The 18,847-nt window shown below is 38.0% G+C and overlaps 1 protein-coding gene across 21 annotated transcripts in view; it reads left to right on the forward strand.

Moving 5' to 3' along the window:
* The window catches only part of LOC308615713 (zinc finger protein 227-like), a 379,433-nt gene that overhangs the window by 151,900 nt on the left and 208,686 nt on the right, over positions 1-18,847 (forward strand). The window contains exons 14-15 of one of the 21 annotated variants that reach the window (XR_014015558.1): positions 1,546-1,758; positions 2,508-6,101. The exons of 19 other annotated variants lie outside the window; for them this stretch is intronic. The gene's annotated coding sequence lies outside the window, so the exon portion shown is untranslated. Of the gene's footprint in view, positions 1-1,545; positions 6,104-18,847 lie in introns of those variants that run through there. One more of the 21 variants, XR_014015557.1, reaches the window with a different exon arrangement.

Below are 18,847 nucleotides of genomic sequence, written 5' to 3' on the forward strand. Positions count from 1 at the left end.
TGTTACCAGTGGGACAGATGGGTGTGGTTCCTCCTAGGTCCCTTGAAAGAAGGGACTGGTAGTAGGACTGTGGACAAGTGAGGCTAGAGCCGAGTCTGCGGCAGGGTGGGCCTGTTTCTGGTCTCCGGCTAGGGCCAGAGTCACTGGGTCTGCTGCCTGTGTGTGGACCTGTCTTCTTCAGGTGACCCTCTTCAGTTGTGGGCTCCATCAGGGTTTCACAACCTCTTATTTGGGTCCCAAAGCTCCCATAAAGGCACTTTTGTCCATGGGATGCCTGCCAAATATTTGTTCCTGTGGTAGGATGTGTGCTGGGTCCTCCTATTCTGCCATGTTGCTGACATTACTCCATAAGAAATCTTAACTGATTCCCATACTCTCTAATAAATGTTTTGTTAGATTTCTTGATTTTTGCTTACTGAGTAGATACAAAATGATACCTTACTCTGGCTTAGATTTGTAATCTGTGATTATTAATGAGATTGGGCAACTCTTCAGTTCATTGACCATATGTGTTTCCTCTTCTGTGGAATCCCTATTCATGTCCTTTGTCTGCTTTTTGCTCATTGGGATATTTTCACTTTTCTTTTTGTTTTGTTTGAGTTTTTTTTTTAAATTTTTATTGGAGTATAGTTGATTTACAATGTAGTGTTAGTTTCAGGTGTACAGCAAAGTGAATCAGTTATACATATACATATATCCACTCTTTTTTAGATTCTTCTCCCATATAGGCTATTACAGAGTATTGTGTTTGAGTTTTAATATGTATTTTTGACACTAGTATTTGAGTTTTACATTTGAAAATGTTTTTCCCCCAATGTATAGCTAATATTTTCACTTCCTTAAGATGTCATTCGATAAAAAATTCTTATTTTAAGATAATCCTTATAAGGTATGGAATTTATTTTTACAAAGGGATAGTTTGTCTGGCTCATTGAGTGAAAATCATCTATCACTTGGATATTAGAGGGTTGTGAACAACCAGTATATCTTTCTCTGCAACATTCACTTTCATTCTGATGTTTCCAAAAATGGGTATAAACGAACCCATAAATCTTCTCAAGTACTTATTGCTAAGCTGGTTGAACAGAAGGGTAACATTCTAACCATCTCAGGTCCATTGTTTATTCCTATCCAAGAAAAGGAGAAATTTTACTCTTTGTTAAGGCTTGCATCAAAACAGGCAGACCTTCAGCATACATGCTTAATAGGCATTGGTGGGTGGAATAATTGTGCTGCTTTTAGTGTATTTCTCAGTCAGGTCTGTAGATGGTTTGCAAAGGCAGCTAAGTCCATGTTGGCTACAGATAACTAGTATGAATTTTATGTCTTGAATACAAATGTAGTGCTTGATAAGCTGCCCCAAATTCCATTCCTATTTATGTGAACTGCATTCACCACCAAGGCAAAGAACTGTGGAGGAGCTAAATGCTTAGACTCACGTGGATTGTGCACTGAGAATTGTCTACTCCCATCACACTTCATGGACTCATATGGGCTCCGAAAATGCTAACTATAACAACTCTGACAATAGTTTTTATTTTATAGACCTAGATCCTGGTTTTACCCTTAGAAGACTGGAGAATTTTACTAAAGAACAAAAAAGATGGATACTCTTACTATACATGGAATAGTGCAAAAAAGCAACAAAATTATTGTGAATCCTAAGCCTAAAGAGGAAATTCAAATAATATGTACCTTATATACTCTCTTTCTGGAATGTCTTCATTTGGAATTCAAGAAGAATGTCTTGATTTAAAAGTATGCTTTCGTTTTATTATTAGAACAGGAATTTTGGGAAGAATGGAAAAAAGGAAAAATAAAGCAGAACAGGCAAATTAAATTGGAGGGAGAGAGATGTATTCTTAGAAGTATGATTGAAATCTCAGAAGTCTGACTAGCTAGATATGACAAATTGAAAAAAGTAAGCTCCAATTTAATTGTTTTTGAAAGTAGAACTATAAAAGAGAATATTTTCAGTCATTCTGGGATTAGATAGGATGATTGGGGCCTAAAGAAATATAGCTGTAGCACAGTAACAGGATCACTGAGAGTGTATTAAAATGATTACACTAAAGGATCCCAGATCTAACAAATTCTTGAAAGATGTCCTCTTAAAGTTTTAAATAGGGAGTCCTTAATGAGAACTAGCCATATGGGAAAAGAACACTTGGACAGATTTGAAAGGGAATTACTGAAAAATCAGCCTAAAATAAAAAAGAGAAGTACTGAGAAGATGATGATTATTGTACGTGGGGGTAAAGATATTGCCTCTCTCCCAAGGGAAATAAACTTATTAAATAAGGGCTTGAAGGGAAAGTATCTGAGAGATAATATACCTTGAAAAGGAAAGATAATAATAGATCTAATCCAGGCTAGTTTGGACACCTGTATGATGAGACAGTGATTAGAATGATTTAACTGAGGAAGTGAGGGTGGACAAGATTTGTTTGAACAGGGGATGTTTATGGCAGCACCAGAACTCACTGATTATATTTCTTTCCTGACAGGATGCCTTACAAGACAAAAGCTGGAGAAAATTATGTCAGAAAAGCAGATAATTGGGCTGAATAATAGAGACAAATGAAAAGAAAGCAGATACTCAGATCTTGTGAATGGCCATACATGTGGTAGAGAAGGAGAAGAATCAATTTAAGCAGGCTAAGCTAGTTTGAGCCTCCTGGGAGTAGGAGGAAAGCAGATAGAAAGAAAAACATTAGAGCCTTCCTCCCTGCTGCAGAAAAATATGTAGCAGAAAAAGGTGTTGCTTGAAGTCTAGACTCTTCAAAAGGTGAGGAAAGAGAGGGCCTGTGGATGGTGATTCTCCAGCAGAAACTGAGTTGGAGTAATATGGAATGCTTCCTTACCCGTCAAGTCTCAAAGGCCTAGGACATTCCAGAGCAAGTGGCAATAGTCCCTGTGGAACAGGTCTGCCTGCTGGACAAATCTCATCCTTAAATGCAGCCCTGGGACGGGGATGAGGGCAGAAAATTGAGACTCAAAGGTAACTGAAATTACAAAGTTTTTTTTTTTTTTTTTTTTTTGCTGTACGTGGGCCTCTCACTGTTGTGGCCCCTCCCGTCGCGGAGCACAGGCTCCGGACGCGCAGGCTCAGCGGCCATGGCTCACGGGCCCAGCCGCTCCGTGGCATGTGGGATCTTCCCGGACCAGGGTATGAACCCGTGTCTCCTGCATCGGCAGGCGGACTCTCAACCACTGCGCCACCAGGGAAGCCCTACAAAGTTTTTGATACACTGAATGGGATTGAAAGAACTTCAGTAAGACCTGGTGACTGGTTCTATGACCACTGCAAATTTCAGAGCTTTGCCAGAAGTTTCCCTCACTCTCTGATTAAGGATAGAGAATGCAAAAGTGGATACCCCTCCCCTCCATCCTTGTTAAAAGTAATTAATCTCCTTATGGCAAACTTCACAATTCACTGGTTTTGGACCATGGACAAGTGACAGACGAGCTGGGAGTCTGGTGTAACAGAAATTAAATTTTTCTGCATTTACTCTGCTTTCCTCAGATAGCACTGAGCATCTTCGGGAACAGTTCTTACTGGTTTCTGGGAACACTATTTTTGAATTACTTTCCTGGGATAATCACTTTGGAGCTAGGATTAGGTTGTTTTTAAACCGGGATTCTAATAATTTTATATGTCCTATTAAGTCTTTGTACTTTCTGAGTACTGGGGCTCATGGGCAAAAGAATTTAACTTTTGATGTCTTGAAGGGATCATATTCATTCCCGCAGAATACAACTCAGACTACAACTCAACTAGTCAGGCCGTTTCTAGAGAATACAGAAAGCTCTTGAGGAAAATTAATTCTAATATTTTTTATTGATTGATTGATTTTAGTTAAAAGTGGGATGACAACACTGAGGCCTTAATTTCTTCCTGAGAACTTCACAATGAGAGAATATTTACATTCAAATTTGGGTCATCTTTAAGTTATTGACACTGTATTATTGGAGAATAGTGATTCTTCTACTTGATTTCATTGTGTAACCTCTAGTGTGCTATGATGGACAGTGGAACTGGACCCAAGTTAGAATGGGAAACAAAATAGGGAGTACATTTTAGCCTAAGGTACAGTAGGACTTAGGAAAGTTTACTGAATGTAGTATTCTTACCCAATTTATATTCCTCATGAGGGAAAGCCAAATTGGCCACAGCAGAGCAACGGTTGGTATTATGGACAAGGGAGAGGACTGTCCTGAAGCTCATCTCCTTCCCTGAGGGATGAGGCAAACCCCTCATCCATCATTTCCTTGACTGTTAAACCAAATAGGTGAAAAGAATAGAAAACAGAGGAATGTATATACATGTGTGAGATGCTTATTCCCTACGCCTTATATTTCTATAAAGGGGAAATAATATGTATTCTAATCCCCAGGAGGGAAAATAAGGGATCATTTCTTTCCCCACACCCTTACTCCTAACCAAGGTTCAAGTGGTGACCCGTGGAAGCGATGAATTAGGGAAAAGGTACTGAGCAGGACCAGTTTTCCTCCTTCTGGGTTTTCCTTCTTTTGGAGGCAGCCTGAAGCACACATTAGAGTTTACCAGGGCAGATTCTGTCCCTGAGGCAGAGAGGTCTGCCATTTTGAATGGAGTTAAGTTCAAAGGTGAAGGTGAATGTGTTAGAAGTCCATTTGGTCACTGATCCAAACCATGTTCTTCAGTTCAGTGTTATCAAGAATAGAGTTTAATTTTTATATTTGTTTCCCTGACTCCCTAGTCTATGTTTCAACTCAGGGAGACTGCAGACACAAGAGTGATTCTTATCCTCAAACTCTAACAGATATAGAGAAGCACCAATTGATGCAGGAGGAGTAGTGGGTGTGATAGGGTGCAGTGAGCTGGGAAAGACTTTCACTGAGCTTCAGGCGTTCAGTGACAAGAAAGATTTGGATCATCAAAGCAGGATAAAAATGGCGACTTGTGACTTATGACGGCTTTTCTGAAGCAGGGAATATGATCTCAAATGCCCACAAGGACCAGGTAGTTGAAAAGAAAGAGTAACACAGTGCTGGATACATGTGTGCATTGTGAAGTGGTAGTGATAAGTGGGGTGGGGGAGGGTGTGAACTGGAGAGCACATGTCCCCCTCCTCAAAAAAAAGGGAAAGTTGTTATGTGCACCAGCAGGCTGTAGCTGTGGAGGAATTATTGGATCTTCCTATTTCTAAGAGAAAGCAGAAATAAGTATTTCTCCAGAAGATGTCCCAGTTTTAAATGTTGGCTTAAATTTAGGTGAGAAAACTCTTTCTTGGACAATTAAAACAGGTCTACAGACTGGATGTGGTTTGAACATTGTTGTAATGGGGTTGATATTTCTCTCAGCATGTTGGGGACCTGCCCCCTAATGCACTTAGATTTGAGGGGTTTTTTTTATCACAAATTTACTTCATCCCTATTGGCTAAGGCAGTTTTTTCTCTGTTTGCTGTATTTAAACTTCTGCACTACCTCTTTTATTGCCACTGATTTAAAAGTCTATCATATACTGCCCTAGACCAAAAGTAGAGTTTGTAACTCCAGTATTCGTGGGGCTTGATTAGATCCAAAGAAGCACATATGGTGAAATGTGCCATCTCAACATTTGGTCAATTATGCCAGCACCCTTGTGCCAGGGAAAGTGATTTCTCCCTCCGAAAGATATTTGAGCCAGAAAGAAGTTCTTTGATTTCTTGTTTTATGTGACATTCTGTCTGCATTTAGCAGGCTTCCAGATGTTCATGAATTTTATATTCAACTTATACAGTCATTTATGTTTCCCACCAGAAAGCAGAGTGGTTTATGTTCCAGAAACTCAATCGAAAATCATTTCTTCTAACTTGAACTTGAAATGACTAAATATTTCGTGGTGTAACTTCTAATTATAAATGTTCTGTGAGTTTAGAGGACTTTTTTTTGTTTTTACATGTTTATTAGAGTATAATTGCTTTACAGTGGTGCTTAGTTTCTGCTTTATAACAAAGTGAATCAGCTATACATATACATATATCCCCATATCTCCTCCCTCTTGTGTCTCCCTCCCACCCTCCCTATCTCACCCCTCTAGGTGGTCACAAAGCACCGAGCTGATCTCCCTGTGCTATGTGGCTGCTTGCCACTAGCTATCTGTTTTACATTTTGTTGTAGATATATGACCACGCCACTCTCTCACTTTGTCCCAGCTTACCCTTCCCCCTTCCCATGTCCTCAAGTCCATCCTCTAGTAGGTCTGTGTCTTTATTCCCATCCTGCCCCTAGGTTCTTCATGACAATTTTTTTTTTTTAGATTCCATATATATGTGTTAGCATACGGTACTTGTTTTTGTCTTTCTGACTTACTTCACTCTGTATGACAGACTCTAGGTCCATCTACCTCACTACAAATCACTCAATTTTGTTTCTTTTTATGGCTGAGTAATATTCCATTGTATATATGTGCCACAACTTCTTGACGCATTCATCTGTCGATGGACACTTAGGTTGCTTCCATGTCCTGGCTATTGTAAATAGAGCTGCAATGAACATTGTGGTACATGACTCTTTTCGAATTATGGTTTTCTCAGCGTATACGCCCAGTAGTGGGATTGCTGGGTCATATGGTAGTTCTATTTGTAGTTTTTTAAGGAACCTCCATACTGTTCTCCATAGTGGCTGTATCAATTTACATTCCCACCAGCAGTGCAAGAGGGTTTTCTTTTCTCCACATCCTCTCCAGCATTTATTGTTTGTAGATATTTTGATGATGGCCATTCTGACTGGTGTGAGGTGATACCTCATTGTAGTTTTGATTTGCATTTCTCTAATGATTAGTGATGTTGAGCATCCTTTCATGTGTTTGTTGGCAATCTGTATATCTTCTTTGGAGAAATGTCTGTTTAGGTCTTCAGCCCATTTTTGGATTGGGTTTTTTTTTTTTTTATATTGAGCTGCATGGGCTGCTTATAAATTTTGGAGATTAATCCTTTGTCAGTTGCTTTGTTTGAAAATATTTTCTCCCATTCTGAGGGTTGTCTTTTCATCTTGTTTATGGTTTCCTTGGCTGTGCAAAAGCTTTTAAGTTTCATTAGGTCCCATTTGTTTAGTTTTGGTTTTATTTCCATTTCTCTAGGAGGTGGGTCAAAAAGGATCTTGTTGTGATTTATGTCATAGAGTGTTCTGCCTATGTTTTCCTCTAAGAGTTTTACAGTGTCTGGCCTTACATTTAGGTCTTTAATCCATTTGAGTTTATTTTTGTGTATGGTGTAAGGAGTGTTCTAATTTCATTTTTTACATGTAGCTGTCCAGTTTTACCAGAATCACTTATCGCAGAGGCTGTCCTTTCTCCATTTATATTCTTGCTTCCTTTATCAAAAATATGGTGACCATATGTGCGTGGGTTTATCTCGGGGCTTTCTATCCTGTTCCATTGATCTATATTTCTGTTTTTGTGCCAGTACCACACTGTGTTGATTACTTTAGCTTTGTAGTATAGTCTGAAGTCAGGGAGCCTGATTCCTCCAACTCCATTTTTCTTTCTCAAAATTGCTTTGGCTATTCAGGGTCTTTTGTGTTTCCATACAAATTGTGACATTTTTTTGTTCTACTTCTGCAAAAAATGTCATTGGTAGTTTGATAGGGATTTCATTGAATCTGTAGATTGCTTTGGGTAGTATAGTCATTTTCACAGTGTTGATTCTTCTGATCCAGGAACATCATATATCTCTCCATCTTTTTGTATCATCTTTAATTTCTTTCATCAGTGTCTTATAGTTTTCTGCATACAGGTCTTTTGTCTCCTTAAGTAGATTTATTCCTAGGTATTGTATTCTTTTTGTTGCAATTGTAAATGAGAGTGTTTCCTTCATTTCTCTTTCAGATTTTTCATCACTAGTGTATAGGAATGGAAGAGTTTTCTGTGCATTAATTTTGTATCCTGCTACTTTATCAAATTCATTTATTTGCTCTAGTATTTTTCTGGTAGCATCTTTAGGATTCTGTATGTATAGTATTATGTCATCTGCAAGCAGTGACAGCTTTACTTCTTCTTTTCCAATTTGGATTCCTTTTATTTCTTTTTTTTCTCTGATTGCTGTGGCTAAAACTTCCAAAACTATGTTGAATAATAGTGGTGAGAGTGGACAGCCTTGTCTTGTTCCTGATCTTAGAGGAAATGGTTTCAGTTTTTCACCACTGAGAACAATGTTGGGTGTGGGATTGCCATACAGCACCTTTATTATGTTGAGGTAAGTTCCATCTATGCCTACTTTTCGAGGGTTTTTATCATAAACCAGTGTTGAATTTTGTCAAAAGCTTTCTCTGCATCTATTGAGATGATCATATGGTTTTAAGTTTATCTTAAATTTGTTAATATGGTGTATCACATTGATTGATTTGTGTATATTGAAGAATCCTTGCATTCCTCGGATAAACCCCACTTGATAATGGTGTATGATCCTTTTAATATGCTGTTGGTTTCTGTTTGCTATTATTTTGTTGAGGATTTTTGCATCTATGTTCATCAATGATATTGGCCTGTAGTTTTTTTTTCTTTGTGACATCTTTCGCTGGTTTTGGTATCAGGGTGATGGTGGCCTCTGAGAATGAGTTTGAGAGTGTTTCTCCCTCTCCTATATTCTGGAAGAGTTTGAGAAAGATAGATGTTAGCTCTTCTCTAAACGTTTGATACAATGTGCCTGTGAAGCCATCTGGTCCTGGGCTTTTGTTTGTTGGAAGATTTATAATCACATTCTCAATTTCTGTGATTGTGATTGGTCTGTTTATATGTTCTATTTCTACCTGGCTCAGTCTTGGAAGGTTGTGCTTTTTTATGAATTTGTCCGTTTCTTCCAGGTTGGCCATTTTATTGGCCTAGAGTTGCTTGTAGTCATCTCTCATGATCCTTTGTATTTCTGCAGTGTCAGTTGTTACTTCTCCTTTTTCATCTCTAATTCTATTGATTTGAGTCTTCTCCCTTTTTTCTTGATGAGTCTGGCTAATGTTTATCGATTTTGTATATCTTCTCAAAGAACCAGCTTTTTTTTTTTTTTTTTTTTTGCGGTACGTGGGCCTCTCACCGCTACGGCCTCTCCTGTTGTGGAGCACAAGCTCCGGACGCGCAGGCCCAGCGGCCATGGCTCACAGGCCCAGCCACTCCGCGGCACGCGGGATCCTCCCGGATCGGGGCACGAACCCGCATCCCCTGCATCGGCAGGCGGACTCCCAACCACTGCACCACCAGGGAAGCCCAAGAACCAGCTTCTAATTTTATTGATGTTTCCTATTGTTTCCTTCATTTCTTTTGAGATTAGGGGACTTTGATTTTTATCTTGGTAATTCTGAATATTATCCACATTCACTGAATAAACATTTGAAAATATTGGAGCTGCTTGGATCTTTTATTTCTTTTCATTGATAGGATTCTTCTGCTAAACTCCTAAAATTTTAATTGTAACTTTTAATCTCATTTAAAAAATCATATTTGTTCTGCATTATAATTGTATATTTTGTTTTTCACTAGGCTATGAGTTTCTTGAGAGGCCCTTGCAATATTTAGAACTGAACTTTCTTATACTAGGTGCTCAAGAAATTTACTTCATGAGTATTAATTCACTCTCCCTTGAAATTCATAGAAAGAATAGCTATAGATCAGTTGTTTAACTGATTTCCCTTTTTAAGATCCATGGGCTATCACCATCACTCATGATTTAGCCGTGGAGACATTTCTTCCCTTACCTATAAAACCTGAATTACCAAGCTTGTTCTAAAAAGGATCAGTTTAGTCTGAAGTCAGGGTGGTTAATAAAGGCAGGGAAACAGCCAGATTTATGACAGTCCATTGAAGCATAGGAAGTTCCATTTAAAATCATTTTTTATATAAATATATAGCAGTTTTACGATATGAAAATCAAGAATTGTGTGTACATTATTTATTAAGTTTGGATACATAAAATCATAACTTTGGGAGGCATCATAGTGATAGTTTACTTCAATTTTGTTCCCAACTTGATTTTATAATATTCTTTACAGAGAGCACTAACCTTCCAGAGATGAAGAACAATCTTATAATGCAGGCTGTTTTTTTTTTTTTTGAAGAGAGTGACAAGAAATTTTTTCCTTATATGAAATCAAATCTACCTTTTTACACTTTTGTTCATTAGTTCTAATTCTTCAAAACTGGGACAACACAAAATAAATTTTGTTCTACTCCACACAAACTTTCAATATGTCTTCCCTTGATGTTTTCTTCTCCTTTTCCTCCTTCTCCTCCTTATTCTTCTTTTAAAATGGCTTTATTGAGATCTAGTTTACATACCATAAAATTTATCCACTCTAAGTATACAGGACAATAAGTTTTGGTATATTCATTAGAGCTGTGTAATCATCATCACAATCCAGTTTTAGAATATTTCTATACTACGAAAAGTTCCCTGTGCTTGTCTGTAGTCAGTTCCCAGCCCTGAGCAATCACTGATGTACTTTCTCTTTACATGGATTTGCCTTTCAAGAAATTTCATACAAATGGTACCATGCGATATGAAGTTTTTTGTGTCTGGCTTCTTTCAATTAGAATAATATTTTTGAGATTCATTCATGTTGTAGCATGTATTCATAGTTTTTTCCTTTTTAATGATGAATAGTATTCCATTGTATAGATACTTGACATTCCTTTCATCTGTTCACTTATTGATGGACATTTGGATTATTTCCACTTTTTGGTTATTTTGTATAATACTTCTGTGATCATTCATGTACAAATCTGTGTGGACATGTATTTTCATTTCTCTTGGGTATATATCTTGTAGTAGAATTACTGCATTTTATTGTAGATATATGATTAATTTTTCAAGAATCTGACAAATGTTACCATTTTGCCATGTTTCATTCTACATCCAACCAAATGTTAGGAATGTTACAGTTTCTCCAATATCCTTGCCAACACTTAGAATTGTCAGTCTTTTTTATTATAGCCTTCTTATTGTGGTTTCAGTTTTCATTTCCCTAATAATGTTGAACATCTTCTCATGTGTTTATTTTTCATGTAAATATCTTATTTGGATAAATGTCTAGTCGTTAATATATCTTCTTTGGTGAAATATATTGACCATTTTAAAATTACATTGTAACTTATAATTTGTTTTCTTTTAAGTTGTTAAGAGTTCTTTAGATATTCTGGATATCTAAAGTTCTTTTTTAGATATATGATATGCAAATATTTTATTCTAGTCTGTAGCTCAGTATTTCAATTTCCTGTTGTCTTTTGAAGAGTGTTTTTAATTTTGATGAAATCTAATTTATAATTGAATGATGACTTCATTGTAAGATTTGAAATTGGGTAGGTTAAATCTTCCAACTTTGTTCTATTTAAAAATTTTTTTGGCTATTCTAAGTCCTTTGCATTTTAAGATAAGTTTTAGCGTCTGCTTGTAACTTTCTACAAGCAAGCCTACTTGGAATTTGATAGGGATAGCATTGAATCTATAGATCAGTTTGAGGAGAATTGACATATTACCAGTAGTAAATCTCCAACATAAACATGGAATGTCTCTCCATTTATTTAGATCATCTTTAACTTCTTGTTAGTTAAAGATGTCATCTCACTGTCTTACATTTCCATTGTTAAATATATTACTCAATATTTTATTATTTTTGATGCTGTTATAAAGAGAATTATTTTTTTTTGATTTCAATTTCTACTTGTTTGTTGCTAGTATGTAGAAACAGCTGGGTCTTCTTTTGAAGTTAATTTATTTGTTCCTCCTTGTTTTTAGTTGTCAAGGGAGGATGAAGGAAAAAGCCTGAGATTGTGTTCTGGGCTTCCTCTCTCCAATAAGTTGCCTTGTAAGGGCTATTATTTTCCCAAGATAACTGAATATTGATGAGAATCTGAGTTACCTGTGTTCAGAATATATAAATATTACGTATGAAAATTGCACTCATATTGGGAGGGTCAGCAATCAATCTGTTTAGCTTGATAAGCATCTCTCAGCCTTGATCAGGGTGATAAATCAGAGAAGATATTGAACAGGATACCCATTAGTCAGTAGGCTATGTACCCTGAGGGCCCCGTATGCAAGGCCATCATTCACCAGCCCAGAGTGTGATAAAAACCTGCTACCTTTCAGTGGTTAGTGAAATGTTACAGTAACCCTGTGTAAGTGTTCTCTTTGTGACACTCCCATGACCTGCCTACCTCCATTGTCCTGTCATTCCCTCAAGAAGAAGAATGTTCTGTGCATCCTATACCCCTCCCTTCATCAGGTGCCGGAGACCTTGCCCCCAAATGACCATAGAGTTATCTTCCTCCATATATTTGTGTTATTAATTTCTTCTTCAATTGTGATTACTCGTTTTTTCCACTAGAGTTGCTCGATTATTTTATTAAAAGGGAAATCAGTGAGAATCTTTTGTTCTCTTATGTCCTCTCTTGGACCTAGAAGAAACTTTGCATTATATAAGATTGAGTTTGACCAAACATAGCAAAAGTCTGGATCTATTTAGGTATCTACATATGTATGTATGTATGAATATATATATGTATATATCATCTATCAATCAATATTTATATCTATTATTTATCTATGTATGTATCTATCTGTCAATCTATAGCAAAAAGTCTGTAAAGTAGTTTGAGGGTGATCAGTTCAGGGATATTTTGGCTATTCAAAAAGTCATCAAGGAGGGCTTCCCTGGTGGCGCAGTGGTTGAGAGTCTGCCTGCCAATGCAGGGGACACGGGTTCATGCCCCGGTCTGGGAAGATCCCACATGCTGTGGAGCGGCTAGGCCCGTGAGCCATGGCTGCTGAGCCTGCGCGTCCGGAGCCTGTGCTCCACAACGGGAGAGGCCACAACAGTGAGAGGCCCGCGTACCGCAAAAAAAAAAAAAAAAGTCATCAAGGAATAACATTGTCCCAGCCGCATAGCACAGGGAGACCAGCTCGGTGCTTTGTGACCACCTAGAGGGGTGGGATAGGGAAGGTGGGAGGGAGACACAAGAGGGAGGGAATATAGGGATATATATATATACGTATAGCTGATTCACTTTGTTATACAGCAGAAACACAACAATGTAAAGCAATTATACTCCAATAAAGATGTTTTTTAAAAAAAGTCATCAAGGAGTTAGAGCTCCTCCTAGCTCCTGTTCCACCATGTTTAGTACATGGCTCTTGTCCTAATGGTTCAGTGTCTGCAGGCATTGTGCCTATGTCCTAGTTGGAAGAATAAGAGGGTGTGGAGGGCAAAGGAAACATGTGGAGACCACTTTCTTTATCAAGCTTTCCTGTAACTTCCACTTACATCTCATTTGCCAGATTCATGTCACATGGCCAATCCTAGAAGCCTGGAAGTCTGGAAAGTTAAAGCTGACACATTCCTAGTCAGAAAAAATAGTGGTTCTGTTGGTAAATGTGATAAATGTTACCAGTGCTTACCATAGCTGATTCTTCTGCGCTCCTTGGTACAATGAAGCCTGCACTTCTCAGCCTCCTTTCTCTTGTATGAGGCAATGTGACCAGTCCTGGCTAATGAAATGTGAGCAAAGTATTGTAAATACTTCTAAATGAGGCAGTCAAAAGTCCACTTAAGTTTCTTCAGTCTTGTCTCAGGTGCTGGGGTCATCTAGAGGCTCTGTGTTTCAGACAGTAGCTTACAAGAGGGCAGAGGCTTCATCAGCCTGGTCCCCTTTGCCAACCCATGTGGGACATATGGCATCACCAAGAAAAGAGCTTTTGTTAAGCTGAGATTTCAGATCTGTTACTGCAACATAACCTTGTCTGTTCTGATTAAAGTACTAAAGAAAAGGGTTAATAGATATTGGCCAGGCAGCTAGCTGGATCTGCCACACTCTTCCATAGAGCGTATTTCCTGAAGCTGTGGTGGTCATCAGTTTTCCCTCTAACTTTATATTTAATCAAATTTCAGGTATCACATAATTTCATGTGTAAATATTTAAGATCTATCTTTTAAAGATAAATAATATTTTAAACTTAGCTGAAATACTATTTTCACAGCTAAATAATTAACAATAATTCCTTAATATCATCAAATAGGTTTCCCATTTCACCAATTGTCTTAGAGGGCATTTTTTTTTTTTACAATTTATTTGTCCAAATTGGGATCCAAAGTTTATCATTTTGATTCCCTAATACATCTTTGTATTGTCTGTTAATCTATTTCCTGCTCTAGTTCTAAAAGTTGTGTCTTTTGTCTTGGAGAGTTTCCCACACTTAGGATGTTGCTCTAGGTCTTCATGGTGTCTGATCAAGGGACTTCTCTGTCCATTGCATTTTCTACCAATGGCTAATTAGATCTAGAGACTTTGTCAGATTGAGTTAATTTTATTGATTGATTGTTTGGCAAGAGCACCTCTTAGGTGATACTGTGTACTTTCATCGGTATGCACATGATGTCTGCTTGTCTTTACACTCTCTCCCCATCCATGCTTCTCCTTTAAAATGTCTTGAACATCTTAGATGTAGCTTCTATTCTTGACAATGAGGATGCATGATGAAACTTTTAGTAGAATCCTGATTGTATTGGCAGAGCCATCCTCTAATTTTCAATACAATTGAACTCTCTCTTTCTTTTAAAAATCAACTTCATGTAACTATTTCCACAATTGACGTATAGAACAGTTCTATCATCCCCGAATCCCTTGCCCCCTTTCTGAGCAATTCCTAAACATATAAACTTGCACAACTAGTACTCCCCAAACTCTAATCTTTGTTTCCTCAAAGTCACAAACTTTCTGTGCTCTGCTTAGGATTCTCTTCCCAGCTTCAGGATCAAGAATGTTCCACTACACAGAGAGCCAAAGTGATTTTGAGGCTCACTCATTTGTTTTTGTACACTTAGGATCATATGTCAGCATTGTTTATTGTGCAGTGTCTGAAAACAATTTTCACATATTTTCCCCACCTCTTAGTTGTTTATGGTATGAGGTTAAGTACATTCTTTGTTACTCCAAATGGCAATAGCAACAATCCTACAACTCCTTTTTTTTTTTTTTTTTTTTTACATATTCTTAAATTACGTATACTCAACTAAACCCTCAAAGTTTGGCTTATCAGAATTTACTCATTCAAAAATTGTTCCTTTTCCTTTTACCTACAGTAGATGTTCCTGATTTTCATTTTTCTCCTTTAGGCTCCACCTAATCTTTTCTTCATTTATTTTTGCAGAATTCTAGAATCTCTTTTCCCTGAAGAAGTAGAAAGGATCAAGCATGAATTCCCTCAATTTTACTCCCTCAATACGACATCTTTTTCTCTATTTTAAAGTGTGATGATCTCACTTGACCAACATTCATGAATTTGATTTTTTTTAACTGTTTGACTGTATCCTCAGAATTACATTTTCCTTATTCTAGTCTTCCGTTCTCTCAATTACCCTCTATACCAACATTTCTCTCCATCTATTGCCATGTCTTTATCTTGCCACTTGAAATTAATGCATGATATTCTCTCAGATCTTCTTCTGGCTATTGGTTGCCAATTTCCCCTTTTGAGTAGCACATTTATGAATGACCCATAGGGTAACAGTGTATCATGGCTAGATTCAGCCATTGAGGCTCTTATACATTTTTACCACATATTTCTTCTATTCTTTCTCAGAATAATTTACATTAGGGCTACTTATTGTCATTTGGGGCCAGATAATTCTCAGTTGAGGGGAATGTTCTGTGCATTTTAGGACATTTAGTAACTACTACAGCCTACTCCTACAACATGTCAGCAACATGTGCCCCTAACCCCTGAGTTGTGATGCAATGTTTGCAGATATTGTCAAATGTGCCCTGGGGGGGTGGGGGTGGCACAAAACCACCCTCAGTCAAAAACCACTGACAGACTAATTTTCTCTGAGTCTTTCAGAGAGATTATTTTCTCAGACTCATTTCCTCAACAGTAAAATGAGGATAATGAAATGTGTTTACCAGTGCTATTTTGGGGAATCTGGGTGATGCATGGAAGTTTTTAGCATATTGTCTATTTAGAAAATGTTTGCTATGATTATAATTATTATTAACCTTTTTATCAATACACTGACCCCACACTCTCCTTACCTCTTAAAAATCCTATTTTGGTTTTGCCAGCAGACTTGGCTCCACACACAGCTGACAGGAGCCCCGTCTCCTCAGGACCCACTGGGGCTTTGGCTTCTGGGACACTCAGGGTTAAGTCCATGCTGATGGCCCAGGCTTCAGGACGGCCTGGGGTCGAGTCCACACTAATGGAAGCTGGGTCTCCTCAGGACCCACTGGGGCATTAGCTTTGGGACATTGTGGGGTCCAGTTCTCTTTGACAGGAGTCTGGTCTCCTCAGGACCTGCCAGAAGGTGATGCCACTGAAGGAAAAGGTAATCCACAGGACCCAAGACATGGTAGCTATTAATATACTCCTCCCATGGTGCCTCTTACTACCATGTAGACTCCGACAAGGGAAATAAGTATCACAACTTTGGTTGAACTTGGTCTGGTCTCGATTTACCTGATGGTCACCACTCAGAGTTCCCACAGAGCCCAGAGATTTCTCCTTGAAGGGAAAGTTCCAGAAAAATCAGAGGGATAAATAAAGAATACAGCTGATTCCCACCTTGTGCTGATGTCCAAGAGGGTGATAAGACCATGTGGCAGACAGGGTCTTGGTGCTTCAGCCTGGTGTCAGGCCTGAGGCTCTGATGTGGGAGAGCCAAGTTCAGGATATTGGACCACCAGAGACCTGCTGGCCGCATGTAATATCAGTCAGCGAGAGCTCTCTCAGAGATCTCCATCTCAATGCTAAGACTCACCTCAATGGCCAGAAAGCTCCAGTGCTGGATGCCCCATGCCAAACAACTAGCAAGACAGGAACACAACACCACCCATTAGCAGCGAGGCTGTCTAAAATCATACTAAGTTCACAGACACCCCAAAACACGCCACCAGGCTCAGCTCTGCCCACCAGAAAGACAAGATCCAGCCACACCAACCAGAACACAGACACCATTCCCTTCCACTAGGAAGTCTACACAAGCCACTGAGCCAACCTCACCCACTGGGGGCAGACACCAAAAACAACAGGAACTACAAACCTGCAGCCTGTGAAAAGGAGACACCAAACACAGAAAGTTAAACAAAATGAGAAGACAGAGAAATATGTAGCAGATGAAGGAGCAGACCAAAAAAATGAAGAGAAAATAGGCAGTCTACCTGAAACAGAATTCAGAGTAATGATAGTTAAGATGATCCAAAATCTTGGAAATAGAATGGAGAAAATAAAACAAACGTTTAACAAGGACCTAGAACTAAAGAGCAAACAAATGATGATGAACAACAAAATAAATGAAATTAAAAATTCTGTAGAAGGAATCAATAGGAGAATAACTGAGGCAGAAGAACGGATCAGTGACCTGAAAGATAAAATAGTGGAAGTAAATACCACAGAATAGAACAAAGAAAAAAGAATGAAAAGAATTGAGGACAGTCTCAGAGACGACTGGGACAACATTAAATGCACCAACATTCGAATTATAAGGGTCCCAGAAGAGTAAGAGAAAAAGAAAGGGTCTGAGAAAATATTTGAAGAGATTATAGTTGAAAACTTCCCTAATATGGGAAAGGAAATAGTTAAGTCCAGGAAGCACACAGAGTCCCATACAGGATAAATGCAGTAGAAACACACTAAGACACATATTAATCAAACTATCAAAAATTAAATACAAAGAAAAAAATAGTAAAAGCAGCAAGGGAAAAGCAACAAGTAACGTACAAGGGAATCCCCATAAGGTTAACAGCTGATCTTTCAGCAGAAACTCTGGAAGCCAGAAGGGAGTGGCAGGACATATTTAAAGTGATGAAAGGGAAAAAACTACAACCAAGATTACTCTACCCAGCAATGATCTCATTCAGATTTGATGGAGAAATTAAAACCTTTACAGTCAAGCAAAATTTAAGAGAATTCAGCACCACCAAACCAGCTTTACAACAAATGCTAAAGGAACTTCTCAAGGCAGGAAACATAAGGAAAAGACCTAGAAAAAGAAACCAAAAACAATTAAGAAAATGGTAATAGGAACATATATATTGATAATTACCTTAAATGTAAATGGATTAAATACTCCAACCAAAAGACTTAGACTGGCTGAATGGATACAAATACAAGACACGTATATATGCTGTCTACAAGAGACCCACTTCAGACCTAGGAACACATACAGACTGAAAGTGAGGGGATGGAAAAAGATATTCCATGCAAATGGAATTCAAAAGAAAGCTGGAGTAGCAATTCTCATATCAGACAAAACAGACTTTAAAATAAAGATTATTACAAGGGACAAAGAAGGACACTACATATAGATCAAGTGATCAATCCAAGAAGAAGATATAACAGTTGTAAATATTTATGCACCCAACATAGGAGCACCTCAACACAGAAGGCAAAGGCTAACAGCCATAAAAGGGGAAATCGACAGTAACACAATCATAGTAGGGGACTTTAACACTCCACTTTCACCAATGGACAGCTCATCCAAAATGAAAATAAGTAAGGAAACACAAGCTTTAAATGACACATTAGACCAGATGAGCGTAACTGATATTTATAGGACATTCCATCCAAAAACAACAGAATATACTTTCTTCTCAAGTGCTCTTGAAACATTCTCAAGGATAGATCATATCTTGGGTCACAAATCAAGCCTTGGTAAATTTAAGAAAATTGAAATTGTATCAAGCATCTTTTTGGACCACAATGTTATGAGACTGGGTATCAATTACAGGAAAATAACTGTAAAAATAAAAACATATAGAGGATAAACAATACACTACTTAATAACCAAGAGATCATTGAAGAAATCAAAGAGGAAACAAAAAAATACCTAGAAACAAATGACAAT

Source organism: Mesoplodon bidens (assembly GCF_964165515.1).
Source record: "Mesoplodon bidens genome assembly, chromosome: 4".
NCBI lineage: Eukaryota > Metazoa > Chordata > Mammalia > Artiodactyla > Ziphiidae > Mesoplodon > Mesoplodon bidens.